Source organism: Thrips palmi, unplaced genomic scaffold, assembly GCF_012932325.1.
Source record: "Thrips palmi isolate BJ-2018 unplaced genomic scaffold, TpBJ-2018v1 HiC_scaffold_10, whole genome shotgun sequence".
Taxonomy (NCBI): Eukaryota; Metazoa; Arthropoda; class Insecta; order Thysanoptera; family Thripidae; genus Thrips; species Thrips palmi.
The window spans coordinates 8,240,394-8,257,771 of record NW_023144621.1 but is presented as its reverse complement, the minus strand read 5'-3'; the positions used below and the strand labels follow the sequence as shown (position 1 = coordinate 8,257,771).

Sequence of the window (17,378 nt, the reverse complement as noted above, 5' to 3'; positions counted from 1 at the left end):
CCCGTAGGGGTGCGAGGGAGACGGGGCGTGTCCAAGCGGGCAGGTCGGGGCGCGAAAAGCGAAAAGGGGCCGCGACTCGCAGCCGCAATTTCACGGCGAATTGGACGACGAAGAGTGCGCGACGCCCGGCCAGCGCGGCCACGCCAGCGGACAATGGGTAGCCAATCACACGAGAGCAGTCGCGCCTCGCGCCAAGCCTCGCGCCGCCGCACTGTAAAAGGCCACCGCCGGGCCAACGCCAATGTGGCCGAAAAGAATGTCGCTTCGCGCGGCTTTAAGGCCTTATATCAGTATTTTTGACAATGGCTGTCCGGCCGCCACCCCTTCTCCTCCCCTCTCCCCTCCCCCGGCCCAGAGAGTGACTCGACACTCGTCGAGGGACGTCGAGGCGGGCGGCGAGTAGCAGACACGCAGCAAGAGGGTGTTCACCTCCACCTCCCCCGCGCCGCGCCTCCACCGGTAAATACCCCCAGCGCGAATAACGCGCGTACCTCTCACATTGCGGCGCACTCGGAGGAAAAATAAAAGAGGACAAGTAGGAATCGCGCGCGCGCGCGCGTGTGTGTGTGTGTGTCCCGACTCCCTCCTGCCCCAGGTAGCGAATATGGACGGACGTAATGTAGCTGCTGGCTGGTGGAGGTGGAGGGAAAACGAATTTCTCGGACAGTCCAGGGGATCTACGAGCCACGAGCCTCTGCCCTCTCGCTGGCATGCGCCCTTAGACCGTCGCCATCTCTACCCAATTCACATTCTTCCTCTGCGCTGCTAGCGCTCGCGGACGCGCGGAACGGAAACTATTTTCTTTTCTTCGTCTTCCGACTCCACAATGCCGACTTCACTCTAAAAAAAAAAAATTAAGTCCCATCGACTTGAACTCCTAGTTGACTGGATCTTAGTGAAGAAGAACTCGTGAGGTACTCTCGAAATGATTATTATACTTAGAAAGTCAACCTTGAATAATTTGACTTAACTTTGACGGTGTGACCAAATGAAAATTGCACCAATAATTCCAAAGTTCTAAGCTTCATTTTTTTTGTGGGTCAGCTCGGCGACACAACTCACACACCCAGCAGCCCTGGCCGTCTCACAGCGGTCGGAGGAACCCCTGGTAAACAAATACGCGCGAGGGAGAGGGAGGGAGGGGGTGTTGAACCAGAAATCGAATCGGAATCCATTGAGGCCGCAGGCTGAGCCACGGGTTATTTGGCTTTCGCCGCGCTCCGCCCCGCCCCGCTCCGAAGAGGCCCTCGTGGGGCCCTCCTCGGGCCCGCGGGGTGCACTGTAAGCCTGCAGGTGGGCCGCGGGGCACGCCGCGGGGCACGCCGCCAGCGACTACTACACTGCACTGCACGTCCCCACCCCTTCCATTCCCATCCGCATATCGCATCCCGATATTCCTCTTCCCGCTGGTTTCACCAATACCATGCACCGGGAAAAGGAAAGCAAGAAAAACAAAACGGGTAAAAAAACGCGGAGACAGAAGGCGAGCAGAGTCCTGCTGCAGAGTGTGTGTGTGTGTGTGTGTGTGACGGGACGAATCTCGGCGTGCTTCGCCCAGCCGCCGCCATAGCGGGCCGCGTCCGGATAGTGGCTCTGTCTCTGTTGCACCCCTACAGAACGCTCCACGGGTGCGAGAGAGACAGGGGACCTGGCCGCCAGCGCAATCAGACTCGTCGCTATAAAGCGTCAAATTAAACGGTCGTCTGCGGTCGTGATTCATGGATTCATGGGCAGCCAATCCACGTCACCGCCTGCCTGGCGGTGCAGTGACAGCGCGCCAGCCGGTGTCTGCGTGGGGTGCACAGTGGGCCAGAAGACTAGTGGGGGCGGCCAAAACTCTAGACGCGTTCGGAGCTCCAGAGTCACTAAACAGGACTCGAACCGAGCGTGTGACCCCACCAATGGAGTGCTCTCCGAACAAGAGCAACGAGAGCGTGTGAACGGGTCACACGCCCGCTTCGAATTCCATTCAGCGACTCTGGAACGCGTCGAAGAGTTTTGACCACGTCCACCAGTCTTTCTGGACCACTGCGTGGTGACGTGTAAGGTCAGGTAAGAGCATCAGGGAGGTAAAAGTTGCATTTTCACATCCAGAAAAAAAACGCGGTGCGCTGCTCGTGGTACTCACCGGTATCGCGTCCGTTTGCAGTGTAGTTCCTGCAACAAGCAGAAGAAAAACAGAATTCAAAACGGGGAGCAAACGACCAGAGCGACATCAGTGGGGAACGGAACGGCTCCGCTTGCTATGCTCCGCTCACGGCCAGACACACGTCGCTTTAAAAATGCACGACGAATGCAAGACGGCGGCGGCGCGAACGTCTAGAAAACGTCTAGAGAGAAAGAAACACGAGGCTAAGAGGAAAGCGATGGCGAGTGAGGGGATGGGGCTTTGCCGCGCCGTGCCAAGCCGAGCCGGAAAGATATCGCAACTGTGAGGGAAACGCGGCGCGCGCAAGGAGAGCCGAGCGGAACGAGCCGAGCTAAAGGGAGGCCCAGCCGAGCGAGCCGACCGAGACGGCGCGAGAAGTGTGTAAACAAGAGCAGCGCAGCCAATACGAGACAAAAGCGGAGGGAGAGAGAGGGAAACCACTCGGCCCAGACCACCGGGAGGCGCGCAGGGCGCACCGGCCGCCGTAATATAGCGGAGAGCTCCTAAGGACCTCGACCTTCACTTGACGGACGGGGCCCGCTGGGTACACGGCCCGGCCCACGCGGCCTCCCCTTCCTGAAATCATACGAGGACACGAAACGAGAAACAACACGCGGCCGCCAAAGCGCTCCTCCTCCAAACCCCCAAACGTCAAGCAGCACACACTGTGGGGCCTCGTCCTCCTCGTGTTCCGCGCCGTGGCGTGGCCGTGGCCGCTCGCTGCTCGCCGAGTGCCAGACACAAGAGGTAGGGCCGCCTCGGGGGACGAGGACGAAGGGACCAATTTTGAGCGCCAGATCCACTTGCCCGAAGATGGGCCGGCCCGGCCTCGTGCCCGGCGGGCGGCGCGGGCCCCTGAAACACTAGCCACCTCGTCACAGCGCCTTGCCAGAAAGGGACAACGAATACACGGGACAATTGGGCCAAGAGAATGCGAAGGCGGGGGCGGGAGAGAGAGAGAGAGGGGGGGAGGGGGTAAGCGAATAGGGAAACATGATGGGGGGCTCGCCGGCGAAAGAATGAAGGGGGTTAGGGGCGCACTGCGGGCTGAGCCTCGACCGGTGGCCTCGACGCCCCCCCCCTCTTTTTTCCCCCTCCAACAGCTGCAGCGGTGCGAAGCCTGGGCTCGGCAATTAGGGGATTCCTGGGCCGAGAAAACCATTATCAGGCGCGAAATATCTCGCACATTTCGTCGCGCGGGATGGCGTGGCTGGGCGTGGCGGGGGAGGGAAGGGGAGGGGGTGTCTTGGACGAGGGTGTAAAGCTTCTTTCTTAATTTCTTGCCCGGACGGCTGGGCTCAGGGCGGCGCTGCTCGCGGGGCCGGCGGGGACGAGACGCTGCTAGCGGGGCCGGCGGGGACGGGACGAGACGCTGCTAGCCTTCAGCGCGTTCTTGCGGAGAGCGACGTGACGGGGGGGAGGGGGTGGGGAGGAGCGCCTCAAATCATGGCGATCAGACAAGCCGCCGCCAGCCCCGGTCGTTTGGCCGTCTTATTAAAACGCGCGGAATGTGTCAACAAGCGGCGCAAAAGTTTCATTCTTTAGAAATTAGCGCATATATTTTCCCCCCGGGCGAGCCGAGCGGCGAGACGCGGAGCGGCGCGCCCTGCCGCTGCTGTCCGTTGCGCCTCCAGGATTCCCAGCCATGTCGTCTCGTAATCCCGCACGTGCACGGGGGGCCCGCGGGGTGGGGGTAAGAGGGTGCTAAGTGTAGGTGAGGGCCATGAAGGGAGTTTCGCAGTGCCGTGGCGCCGCGGCGAGGCCGGCGAAGCCAGCAGGGCGAAGCGTTGTAAGCGGGTTCAGAGCGAGAGAGACAAGTCCCCGAAGACAAATTAAAAGCGCGCGCGGAGACAATGCTGCTGCCTGTGAGGCGGAAAAGGCGCGGGGGCGGCGCGAGGGCGGTGCGGGGGCGTGGCGGAACGCCTGGGACATATTTCAGGGGGGACACGCCGACGACGAGGACGACGACGAGGACGACGACGAGGACGACGACGAGGAGCACGGCGACGACGAAGCGCGAGGAGGGGACGCGGAGGGCGATACAATGAACGCCTCCAACAAACATGCCACGCCAGGCGGCGCTAGGGGCACGTGCACACGTTCCCAGACGGCCCCGCGGGGGCGTAGCAGTGTAGCGGCGTGGCGCGGAACGCACGGCGGGGGCCGCCGGCCGGGGAATGGCCCGTCCCCGTCGCGCAAGAATCAGTGTGGGTTTCGACGGCGCAAAACGGAGACAAAAAATAAAATAAGTAGGAATGAAATTTGCAGCGCGGTTGGGGGGTGAGTAATAATACCCGCGCCAGGCAGGCAATCAATTTAATTTAATTCCGGCGATCGGGACGATCTTCAGGACCGGCCGGGCACGCCGCAAATGGCATGGCAGTGGCGCGGCGGCGTCGTTTTGCCTCGGCGAGGCCGGGCGAGGCCGGGCGAGGCCGGGCGAGGCTGCAAGGCGCCTGCATCATCGGACAGCCAATTACGAGGCGATACAATCAGGTCCCTTTTTTGGGGGTGGCGCGTAAATAAGGCTCAGCAGGGGTTGACGGGACAGCGCTGGCAAGCGTCTCCGCCGCCGTCGGATGGCTGAGGGAGGGAGAGAGAGAGGAAAAGAATTGAAATCGAAATTAGCCATTACTCTGGCGGAAGCCAATTTCGGCGCCTTCCGGGCACCGTTTCGCCGTTTCCGCGAGACCCTTTTGCACACGACGAGGCGAGGCGGGGTGCGGCGGGGCGGGGCGGGGTGTGCCGGTGGCAGGCGTCCGTCTAGAGCAGTCAAACAAAATTAACAGACTGTCCACCGTCACCGCCCTCCGCGCCTCCCCAGCCAACCCGCACAGCAGTCCTTCCGTCGCGCTGTCCCTCTCGCACTCATGGGCGTCCCGACGGCGTCTCGACGGGGTGCGAGGGAGACAGAGACGAGAACGACTCTTCGGAATCAGCCTGCAGCGGGGACACCGCTCGAGGCACTCAAATAAACGCTGCAGTCTCTCTCAGCGGATACAAGGGCACAAAAGGGAGCCCAATTTGGGGCGGCACACTTTGCGGGCTGCAAAATGCGCCCATCCGTCAGGGTGGCCGGGCCTTGGCTGGGCCTCCTGCCGAGGTTGACGCCCACAAGTCGGCAACAGCCGAGTGATTCCGAAAAAAAAATTCAGTTGCTCTGTCTTTTTCTTCCTCCCACCCTCATAGGGCGCACCATAAAGTGCGACAGAGACAGAGCCACCCACTGTCACTTTTAATCATGCCCTCCTTCCAGGACGAGCGCGTGCGTGCGTGCGGTAGTCGGGCCGCGTAGGGCCGCGTAGGGCGTGGCCCCAGACAGACAGTGGTGCCCCCGATTCCGTCGTGGTGGTATATTTGTTGCTGAAAACATACCCCGCGCTGTTTATTACGCATAACCGTTCCAAATGCCCCCATCTCGCACCCCCCGAAGCTTGGAAATCTATTCACGACGACTCCTCCCCCCCCTTCCCCCCCCCCAACTGCCCGGCGGCCCGAGCCGCGCCAAATATAGTGCGGGCGGAAGCGAAGCACGCCCGGAAATACGACATTTATTTATTTGTGATGGAGAGAGGGCCTCGCCTTGCCCGGCCCTGCCCCGCCCGGTCTGGCCGCTCAATCCCTCGCTGGCTGAGCTCACTTTATTTTACATACACATCTCTCAAATTGGATGGCGCCGGGGCGTCCGTCCGCGGCTGTCGTACGGCCCGGCCAGGCACGGCACGGCACGGTCCGCGCCATTTCCAGGCCGGATGACGTCATCGGAATAGCCAATAACGGAGCGCACACACGGTTCAAAATAGGGATGCCAAAATAGATGGGGACAGAGGGAGGAAAGCGGTGCCGACTTTGCCGGAGGTTTAGGCCTGAGTGCCGGTATTTCTCACGCAAGGAGCCGCATGTCAAAAAGTCTGCCAAAACGGTGTCCACTATGTTTACAGTGTATCCAGAAGGCGTAATAGCGCCTCGGAAGAGGCCACGCGCCACGCCACAACATATTAAGTAAACAAGACGCAAAATAGATTCCCCGTTACTCCCAGCGCAAACGCGCGAGGATTCAATTTCCGAGACTTTTGTTCTGCTTTGCGATGCTAATAACTAATAACTGGCATTTATTTTTCTTTCATTTTTTTCCGTTATTTTTACGCGGACTTGTCGTAAAGGGCGCGCGCGCTCGCGCGGCGAGCTGGAAAGTTGGTCTGGAGTTTGACGAGGGCTCGGCGCGTTGCGCGACGTTGCGCTTGGCGCTTTGGCCGTCACTTGATTGCGGCAGGAGGCCATGTCGCCGTCGACGCCGTCGTCACCGCGCCGAGGCCGTAAAGCGCGCTATCGCAGTCTCACGACGATCGCGGCCAGCCCCAGGCGCGGCCAGAGCGCGGCCAGCCCCAAGCGCGGCAAGCCCCAAGCGCGGCAAGCCCCAGGCGCGGCCAGAGCGCGGCTAGCCCCAAGCGCGGCCAGCCCCAAGCGCGGCCAGCCCCAAGCGCGACCAGTCCTAAGCGCGACCAGCCCCAAGCCTTTTAAGACTGGAGCTAGCTGGGAAGAGCTATGATCCTCGAGGTGTCATCGGAGTGGGCCGAGTGCCACGTGCACAGCACTGCTGCCTCTGCAGCGCGGGATGGCGTAAGACAACAATAATGAAATATTTCTATATCAATATTTATAGATTAGAAATGAAGGTAGGTCAACTGGAGCGGATGCAGGGCAACGGAACCCTGGTGGATGGAAAGAACAACTGGGCTGGAATGTCCGGGAGAAACTGCCAACAAAGGCAAGGACTGCAGGCGCACCGGGGGTGGGGGTGGACCGGCCTCGACCGGCCACCAAGGCGCTGACAGTGACGGCGACTCGAACCTGGCTGGAAACTACCACACTACCAAAACTGTCCAATCTCCCGGCTATTTTTGTCCTCTTTTATATGAGGTCGATGGTCGATGTTGACGACGCAGCGCGCTGGGCTGGCTCGTGGCCGCGGAGCAGGCGGCCTGTTTAGTAGTCCGTTCCGGCTGCCGGGCCCTGGCCAAGGCCCTGGCTCTGCCCCCGGGGCCCTGGGGCCACATTAGCTTTAAGGGCTGTGTTCCCAGATTGCGCCGGCAGAATTAGAGCTGTCCTCGAGAACGGAGCAGCGCCCCGACACAGGGCCCTGACTCCCTGACGACGAGCCCTTATCTATCTAGGTCGTTGGAGCCGCCACAGGGCAGCCACAGGCTGACATAGGCTGGCATAAGGGCCGCCACGAGGCCGAGAGAGACAGCGATGAGAGTGCAGCGCGGACTGCCTCCTGGTGCGCATCCTGATTGAATTACGCAACCCGACGCCGCGATCACCTCATCGCCGGTCTCTCTCGCACTCACGAGCGGCCCCAGGGGTGAGAGAGAGACAGGGCGAGCCTGCGGGCAGGCCGTCGCCGTCAGCGATCTGCGGGGGCGGTACAAAGCGGCCGCAGTTGGCAAACAATGCGTAACACGGCGCGGATGCCGGGACGCTCGGATCTGGAACTCGCAGTGTTGTGTCGGAATAAAAACAGACGCCCGAGGGTCTTTGTGGCACCGCGGCGGCGAAGGGTCGCGAGGGGGGGGGGGGCACGTGAATTGGCCGGGCAGCACCACCGCCTTGCCGCCTTCTCGCCGAGCTGGCGAAAGCCACCCAGAGCCAGCCAGGGCGGTGGCGTTGGCGGAGGTGCTCGGACCAGCACGCCGCCGCAAACACACATACGTACTTCTCGGCCACGCCGCGCCGCGCGCCGCAAACGGCTGGTCATAACCCTCAACACTTTTGTCTCGCCAAGTGAAAAGTGGCCCCGTATAAAGCGCAGTAAAGTAGACTCCCTTTTAAATAGCGTGGGGCTGCTAGCCGCGCTGGACGCGCTGGCGCTCCGCCACGGACCACGAACGCGCGGCCTCCGCGGCCTCAGGGAGGAGAGGGTGGCCTCGGACGCGGACGAGGACGACGGTAGAACGCAAGGACTTTTCCACGCCGCCGTCAGAAACGGACCTCGCACCCCATACGACAGGCTAACTCTGCCCAGAGTGTCGCCGCTCCTTCTCTCTTGCACTTGGAAGGCGCGAGAGGGACAGAGAGAGAAAACGTCCGGCCCTCTATGTCGTGAGGCGTAGCTGGCGTAAGTCACACGCACACGTACGGCGCGCACGACACAGTGGCGGGGCCACGAGGGGCAGCGCCGCGCCCGAGTAAATATCCCAGACCATTTATTGTTTCGGGGCGATAAATATCCGTTCCGCGGACCGCGGCACCGCGCACTACACCGTACACCGCGCACTCCAAGCAGGGCCAGCGAGACTAGCCGATCCGCGCTCAGCGGCACTACCGCAGCCAAGGCACTGACATCCGGTGCGGCGTGGCGCGGCAAGGCGCGGCAGTGGACTGCGAGTCGACGGTCGCGTTTAGCATAACGGCGTCGTCCAGGCAATCAGTCGCTATGCACCCTTCGAAATGGAGTACATTATTGTGCTTGTCTGTCTGTCTGTCCGACTGTCTGTCTGAGCGAGTGCCACTGGGTGCATCCCACCCACGTCAGCGCCGCAGCCACAGACCATGTACCGCGGGAGACTCCGGCTTTCAGTGCACGTCCGGCTCTTTCCTCACCCGACACTCGTAATATTCACGCACACAGACACACACACACGCGCACACACACACACACACACCTACACAAACGCACGCACACACACACTCACACACACATACGTGCAGCGGCAAAGCAATAAAAAATTGGGCGGACAAAAGGAAGCAGCGAGCCTCCCCGCGCCGCAGTGTCGTCGTATTTATTGAAGTTGGTCCGCCAAAGTAATCCGACGCCTCGCCGCCAGAGCCAGAGGTCGCCTTTGGCACCGACGAGCACGGCGACGAGGACGCTTCAACGGGGCCTGCACTTGAAACTTGTCTCGGAATGCGCTGAAAGTTGGACTGGTCGTCGAGTCCGTGCCCGGCCAGCATCGATCTAGTACACAGGCACGCGCCGTGGCACACGGGGCATTGGCGGTCTTCTGGCCCTGAGAGGCCGTCGGGGCCGCCGGGGTCCTCCGGGGCGGCTGGTCGATGGTGCGAGCAGCGAGCCCCGCCAGTCCGGCCGCCCGGCGCGGCGCCCCTCAAACCCTCGAAGGTCCCTCAAGGGCAGTCGTCATTGGCCACAATGCAACATCCGCCCCACCGGCCCCACCGGCCCCACCGGCCCCACCGCCACGCCGGCAAAGGTATCCTGCCCGGAGCGCCGACGGCGGTCCCCGGTGCAAGGCAGTGGCCCCGTGTGCATCGCCATGCATCCCCGTGCGGCGTCCGCGCGTCAGCGCCCCGGGGACGGCCATACGGGCCGACGGGGCCCGGAACAGCGCGGCCCACAATAGGCCCCTTGTGTCGCCCCCCCCTCCCCCCGCCCCCAAGCCCCGCCGCACCAAGCGCCATAATCACGATTAGCATGGGTCAGACCAGCTCAGCCTCTGACCGCGTTGGGTGGCCTGCTGCACCCTGGCTAGCCTGGCCAGCCTGGCAAGCAGACCCATGTAAAGTGACCCCACGGCGGTGGCAGCCGGGAGCGGCGGGGGCGAGGCGAGGCGAGGCGCCAGCAGATGAAACTCCCTCCAGATTATCACGTTATAATCCGGCCCACCCAGTCCCCAGTCCCGCCCGGACGAGCCCAGCCGGCAATCAGGCCGCCGTTTACCCGCGTCGTCCCGTGGCGGCGTGGCGCAGTCGGCACCGCACGGGCCCTTGGCACCGCGGATCCGCGGATCGAAACGGCCTTTTTTCGCGCCTTGGTTTCTGATGACCGTGGACATAAAGAAGCCGGAGGGGCTTTGATTCGTGGCGACCCTTCCGTCTTTACAGGGTGCGAGAGGGCCTCCACAAGGGCCTCCATGAAGGGCTCCACGGGGGCAGCAGCAGACTGCCCAGCGGCACGCCGATAGATAGCGCCCCTCGGGGCCCGGGGGTCGGGCCGGTCGGGGCGGGGCGGCTGCCATGCAGCCATGTGTCTCGATTACACGGATAGCCATTACGTGGTGGCTGCGCACCGCACCGCAGGGCCCGCAGGCCTCCCTCCAGGCCTCCCTCCAGGCCTCCCTCCAGGCCTCCAGGCACGTACCGCACGGCCGAGCGACGCCAGAATAGCCTTTTCGTCGCTCTGTCTCTCTCGCAGTCCAACGGGACGGCCTGCGAGTGCGACAGAGACGGATCGACGAAACGCGTCCCCGACATCGCTCGGCGGGGCTAGCGGGACCACGGACGGCGAGCGCCTGCACTGCCGAGGATGCCCGCCCGCAGCGCAGGCGAGCCGGCCGGGTTGCCTTCCTCCACGGCGCTCCCCGCCACTGCGAGTCAGGACCAGGGCCGGGGCCGGGGCCGGGGCCGGGAGGGAAGCGAGCGGACCAGATGCTTATCGCTGGGATGCGGGCGCAGCGCCAGTTAAGGGCCCGCCAGCCCCGCCAGCCCCGCGATGGCTTCGATGACGACGTTGTGGCGGCGTCGAGGCGTCGAGGCCCCCCAGCCTGCCCCAGCCGGGCCGAGAGCCGGGCCGCCAACACGGTCGGTAAATTCAGACCGAGATAAACTCCCTTTTCGGAAAGTTAAGCGCGAAATATTTTTCCTCCTCCCAGAGACAGGGACGCGCCCACCCTTTACAGCCAAAGGGGCTTGCTTTCTGAATTTAAAGGGCACAACACAAGGCGGCCGAATTACAGTGAAAGGCCCGCCGCGCTCAAGGGCCCGGGGCGGCAGGGCGGGAGGGCCTCGGGATGTCCAAACAACTTCCACGCGCCGTGCGCTTTTCAACCCCGGCAAGGCCCTCGGCTCGGCTCAGCTCGACAGGCGCACAGGTCGCCGAGGTCGCTTGGGAAGCCCTCGGGGGGCCGCGGGGACCACCGCCGGCACGGCTGCCGTCATCAACGAGAACCCTCTGCGCGGCTTTGCGTGTCGAGGAAAGCATTTTACACGCGGCACAACCGAACGCCGCGGGGAACGCTCCGCCCCGCCCCGCGTGTGGCCCTGGTCGAAAAATCCCACCCCACCGCCGAGCATGCATAATTACAAAAGGGCGGGGCGGCCAAGGTCGGTCACGTCCAGCGACAAATGATGCATATGGAACTCGTTCCGCGCAGCTGCGGAAAATCCGCCGCCGCCGGAGGGACGCGAACCGCTGTCGTCCTTCTGGCGAGTCGCGCACGCGTCACTCCGAGCGTCACTCCCACCCGCATGCACTAGCATCTCGCCGCGCGGGTCGAGTCGGGTTTCACCGGCTGATTAGGAGCAACTGGCTGCCTGCCTGGCCGGCTGGCTGGCTGCAGCGAGGACCGGGTGGCCCTCGCGAACGTTAATTTAATTCTCATTCCCGAGACAAAACGCGCAGACAGGGTAGGCTGCCACGTCCTCAGAGTAATTGCATGGCAATCAATTTGTTGCCTAAGTGCCGGGGATCCCTGGGGGCCCTGGCCGCGGCCGGCCCGTCTCTTCCGCGGCCAAACTAAACAGCCGGACGGACGGACAGACAGACAGACGGACAGCCCAGCGTTTTATCATCACCCACAACAACGCACCCGAACGGCCTTACTATCCCTAATACTCCGGCCATGCCGCTGAGGCTGCTGAGGCTGCAAGGCCTTCCCGTTCGTTGGCTCGGCGGAGTGACGGAGAGGAACTACTCTGGCAGCGCGGACACTCCTGCAGAAGGCGAACGAGTTGGTCGGTCATTTGGAGTGTGACTTCACCTAGCACGCGTGGGTGGGAGTGCGCGATCTTTAAGCCATTGCCGGCGGGCCGCGGGGCGTGTATTTACTTGTTCAATGTTCGCGCGCTCCACTCGAAGTCCTGCTTCGCTTCCTCCGGCAGCTGCGGCGCGTCGCTCCAATGCAGCGAGGCAGCAATGCAGCCCAGTCCAAAACAAACGACGGTCGCTGCACTGCTGCTGCGCTTCGACCCGCATCTATCTTTACCCGCCGCCACGCTGTGAGCACTGCAGGCCCATTCCGGACGGCGCTCTCTGTCTCTCTCGCACTCGCGGGCCGCTCCACGGGGCAGCGAGAGAGACAGACCCCCGTTCGGGAATAGCCCGGCGCTGGGCTGCACGCATCCCGCACAATAAACGGACTTCACTTTGATCAGTGCGGTGTGAAGAGCGGGGCGCGGAGTTGCACCAAACTTGCGCCGAACTCGGCAGTACAAGCCGAAGCCTTGGACCGCCTGGCGCCTCCGAACCGCCGCGCCACCGCGAAACCGAAGCCGAAGTGCATCGGGGCGGGCACAGCGGGCACAGCGGGCACACAGCGCCACTCCCGAAAAGCAGCACCAGGCGAGGCGGCAGGCACTGGAAGGTGGTCCGTTCCGGCGCGTTTTCTCAGTCGCGGGCCGAGCGAGCTGAAGGGGCCTCGATCTCCCTCATTCCATCTCTCTTTCTCCCTCTTTCTCCAGGAGGTGGAATTGCTCCGAGAGACGTTTGGAGGGCGCGCCGGGCCGCGGCACGCGGTCTTCTTTCCCGGCGCGCGGGCCTCGCGGGCCGCCGGCCCGCACGGACGGCATGCCGCATTGCCGACGGAGGCCTCTCTGTTTAAATTCCTAGGCGAACAAACTTGGCCTTCATAATGAAGGGCGTGCTGGAAGCGGGCTTAGCCCTGCAAGGGTCCGGCCATGCGAGTAATGCCCGTGGCGTGGCGGGGCGTGGCGGGGCGTGGCGGGGCGTGGCGGGGCGTGGCGGGGCGTGGCGGGGCGTGGCGGGGCCTCGCCGAGTTTCGGACACCATAAATACGGCAGGCCAAAGGGGTCGCGGGGCGCGCGGTGTGCGCTAACGGCCTGCCTGCAGGCCGATTCCGGACAAGGGCGCCGTCGCTCTGTCTCTCTCGCACTCAAGGGGCGCCCCACGAGTGCGAGAGAGACAGAGCGGCATTGTGCGGAATGGGCCTACGGGCGCGCATTCCGCGCCATGCCCTTCTTGCCCGAGTTATGCTAAGGTTTTCATACTGGCCGGCGGTGTCGGGAAAGCCTTGCGCCACTCCACAGCGCCCCGTCAACCAAGCCCGGCCGGGCCGGCCAGGCCAGCCCAGGCCAGCCTGGGCCAGCCCCCACTCGACCCACTTCCCCGGCAAAGCGTGTGTCCCGGCCGGCGCCCCACCCCGCCCCGCCCCACCCCGCCTCGCCCCACCCTATGAGTGGCTGATTTACATGAACGTCTATTGCAAAGAGGCCCTGCCCGGCCCGCGACGCGATAAGCACGGGGTGGATGGTGTTGGCGACGAGGGTGAGGTGGGAGAGGTGGAAGGGGAGGGGGGGGGGGTCCCTCATGAAGCGGCACCACGAGGTAATGACATGCCGGCGCGAAAGAATGATAAGACACGAAAATGTGGGCGGATCGACCAACAACACCACACCCAGCGCAGCGCGGCCGACGGGGTTGGGGAGGGAGAGAGGAGAGAGAGAGAGAGAGAGAGAGAGAGAGAGAGAGAGAGAGAGAGAGAGAGAGAGAGAGAGAGAGAGAGTGCACGGGGACGCCAGGGACGCCGAGGAGACGCGACCGGCATGGCATCCCGACCCAGAGAGGATGCAGCCGTCAAATTACTTCCCTGCCACCGCAAAATCGAAAAATAAGAGCAAAGAACAAAAAAAATTTCCATACAGAAAGAAACGAAAAGGGTCGGCAACGGAAAGCCCGAGCAGGGCCACACTGCTAATTGAAACACTGCAAAGAATCAGAAGCGATACTGTAACTGTTCTGCTTGGACAGGCGGATAGTCACTGCAGCATCAGAGAGGATGCAGCCCTCTTCCTTCCTTTTTTTTTGAGGGTGGGTCGGCGGCGATGGTCGCGGTTGTCGCGACGCCGAGTGGAAAATGATAACGACGCCTCGGAAATAATGTAAACCCCGCGGAGCCGAGGTGGAGCGGGGCGGGGCGGGGCGCCCAGGCAAATCGGCAAACTTGTTTCGGAAATCGAAGCGGCGGCGTTGCGGTGCGGGTGGAGCTGGGCGACGCAGCAGGGTGGGCCGCCGTCGCTAAACGAAGTCGTTTCTTCGTTTCCGCCTCGCGTTCGCGTTTACGTTTGCGTTCACGTTCGCATTCACGTTCGCTTTCGGCGTCCATCCGCACTTCGCCTCGCTCGAACAAACAAACGGTCGCGAGCAGGCGGAGCAGGCCATGTGGGCCGCGGGCTTGGCGAGGGCGGCCGAGGCAAGCCGAGGGCTGATTGGCTGGAGCAGTCGGGGCTCGGTAATGAGGACCGAGCGCCCGAGCACGACAAGCAGTGCCGCAACAACTACAACAACTACGACGCTTTGTTTGCCAGTCCTCCCCGCGAAATGATGCGGCCCGGCAGTCGCTCTGTCTCTCTCGCACGCATGGGGCGTCCCGGTGTGGTTCGAGAGAGACAGCGCGACGAGAGCAGCACCGCTCCGCTCCGCTCTGTGTGATGCTGACTGACGGGGTGAGGCTCTCCGCGCCAACTCAACTCGCTCGGCATCATCTCCATGGAGCGCATCGATTAGAAGAAGGGAACGAGGAGGAAAACAAGACGCGCTGAATGCATGCCAAGCGCGCGCGCGCGCGCGTGTGTGTGTGTGTGTGTGTGAGCAGCTGTGCATATAAATGTTATCAAATTAGCCGGCCGTGTAATTGCGGCGCGTAAAGTGGTTTTAAAACTCCACAATCACGGCCTCTAAACGGTTTATAAATTGAATCTGTGGTAGTTCAAGGCGCCGCCTCAGCGGTGGCCGCCGCCGACAGCAGCCAGGATGAAGCACTGAGCTTTACGCCGCGTCGATCAAACTGCACGAAATTTTTATCGGTTCGCCGGGAGGGAACAGAAAGAGGGAGAAAAACACGAGGCTCTGGCGTTCCACCCGCCGGCCCGCCGGCCGCTCCGCTTGCAGAGCAAGCTGATTGAGTTACTGCAGCTCTCATGCCCTATGCACCCCTTTGCCGCCGTCCAGCCGTCCCCGTTCGGCTCCACGGCCTGGCCCTGGCTAGGCCCTGGCCGGCCGGCACGCCTCGCTGGAAGGAATGACAGGTGAAGCGCGTAGCGAGGCCCGAGTCAAAGCCTGCTGCAGAAGCCAGTCGCATCGGAATTATGCACCCTGGGTCAGCAGATGACGTAAAAACAAACAAAAAGGAGTTTGCCAGAAAAAAGGGACGGTGACGTCCACACGCCACGGACGACGGTGGCGGCGTGGAGCCACTGCGCGCCAAAGTTTAAATTGGCACGCCCAACACAACGGCGTGGTGGTCTCTGCACCGCGCCTCGCCCCGCCCCGCTCACCTGCGGCAACTTTCCGACGAGGAGCCCGCACGATGCGTCCACTGCTAAAACCGAGGGGTAAAAGGGGTGCCCGTCAAGCCATGGACGGGAAGGACGCGGGCAAGGTTAGGTCCACCAGGACGCACGACTCACGGTGTAGGAGCACCCCGTCGCCCTCACCGCAAAACGCAGCGGGCTGGCGGCGAGATCGCCGAGGTTCGGCCGATGTCGGCTGCACTGGTAAATCACAACACCGAGACTTACTCCTGCACCAGCGTCGTGGCGGCGGCGGTCTCGCAGGGGGAGGGAGCAAGAGGGTGCCCAGGCTGCTTCCGCGAACCGCTTACGTCGCGGTCTCTCTCGCACCCGTAGGGGCTGCCGCAGGGGGGCGACGCGGTTCGGAAGCAGAGACCACGGCGAGGGGCCGGGCGGTGATTCACGTGTCCGCCGCACGCCACGCCGGCCGTGTTTACGGGCGGTCGCCGTGACAACGCCGTCCAATATGAATACGGTGGCGGCGGTCGCCCTCCTCGGCACACATTCGCGTTCGCATTCGCCTTACCGCACACACAGCGGCGCAGCGCCGCGCGTGACATAAACTCGCCGATGAGATTCCCGCGCTAATCCGCCGGTAATCCGTCCCCGCCGTCCCCGCCCCCGACCCTAATCGGTGGGTTCGCAGGGAACGCCGATTCGACGCGGGGACGCAGCTCTGTCTCTCTCACGCTCACGGGGCGTCCCGCAGCCCCGCAAGGGTGCGAGAGAGACAGCGCGTTCGGAATCGCTCTGCGGCGGCGAGGGCTGCACGACTGTGTGTACACCGTGCGCGAAAAGCGGGCCGTTCCTCCCCTTCCCCCTCTTCCCGGGGAACGAGCTCGCCAAAAGGGCCGCTGGGCTGCTTGATGTAAGGGCGGACTAATGCCGGCGGATTTCACACGGTTAAAGGGAGTTAGGGCACTGCAGTGCACAGCCAGTTCGGCTGCTTCGGCCCTTTGAGCGGCTTGCTTGCGGCTCCGAGTCCCTCTACGAGTCCCGGCCCGGCTTGGCCTGCTCGCCCCACTACTCCGACACTGGGAATATCGACTACACTACAAAGCGGGCCAAAGTGGTCACCGGGCCGACCTGCCCTCGGCCTGCCCTCGGCCTGGCCCCTGGCCCGATAACAAGGGCCGAGTGGCCCGGAGGGGCCGACGGCCGCGGAGTCGACCCCGTTTCCACCGGCCAAAGGCAAATAAATAAAAACGCCGCGCGGCTCCGTGGGGGTTTGAACCCGCAACCCACGCAGAGCAAGGCCGGGCCGCGTGGCGCGTGCTGGCCGCGTTCCAAAGGCACGCGCGTGTTGCTGCGTGGCGGCACGCCGCACGGCCTGGAGGCGGCGAGCCAGCGCGGTGCCAGCCCGCATGCAGGCACCCCGCGGGCCGGGCCGCGGCGCGCCGCTCGGTCTCGTCGGGGAGGTGCAGACGGTGTCCGCGGCCAGGCCGGATTGACGTCACCGGAAGCGGGCCTCGGTGGCGGCCGTCGTTGGAAATCAATAGCCGAACCAAACCGCGGCGAACACGGCCCACCGACAGGCGTAGGGCCTCGCCGATGACGCCGCGCTGCCGCTCCGAAAGGTCACGGCGCCGCGTCGCCGCGTCGGCGGGGCCCTCTGGCCGGGACGCGAGGGGGCACCGGACCGCCGCAGCGTCGCACCGCACCGCGCATCGCAGCGCCTAGTCGGCTCAGCCTCCCAGACGACCTCCATCACGACCAGTGAGTCACTGCCAAGGCCGCGGCGGTGCACGGCCACGCTCATTCCGAACAGGGCTCTCTGTCTCTCTCGCACTCACCGGGCGTCGCGTAGCGGTGCGAGAGAGAGACAGAGCGACGGAGAGCACCGTGCGGAGTCAGCCAGCAGCTACTGTGCATTTCGCTCGTCATCCGCCGCCCGCTCGCTGCACTTGGCGTTTGGCACTTTGGCAGAAACAGTATCCCCCCCCCTCTTCCCGCCCCGCCCCACTTC

The 17,378-nt window shown here is 63.5% G+C and overlaps 1 protein-coding gene across 1 annotated transcript in view; it reads right to left on the bottom strand.

The window, feature by feature from the left end:
• The window catches only part of LOC117650973 (Ig-like and fibronectin type-III domain-containing protein 1), a 119,933-nt gene that overhangs the window by 43,205 nt on the left and 59,350 nt on the right, over nt 1–17,378 (bottom strand). The window contains exon 3 of the mRNA XM_034394652.1: nt 2,129–2,157. The gene's annotated coding sequence lies outside the window, so the exon portion shown is untranslated. The remainder of the gene's footprint in view (nt 1–2,128; nt 2,158–17,378) is intronic.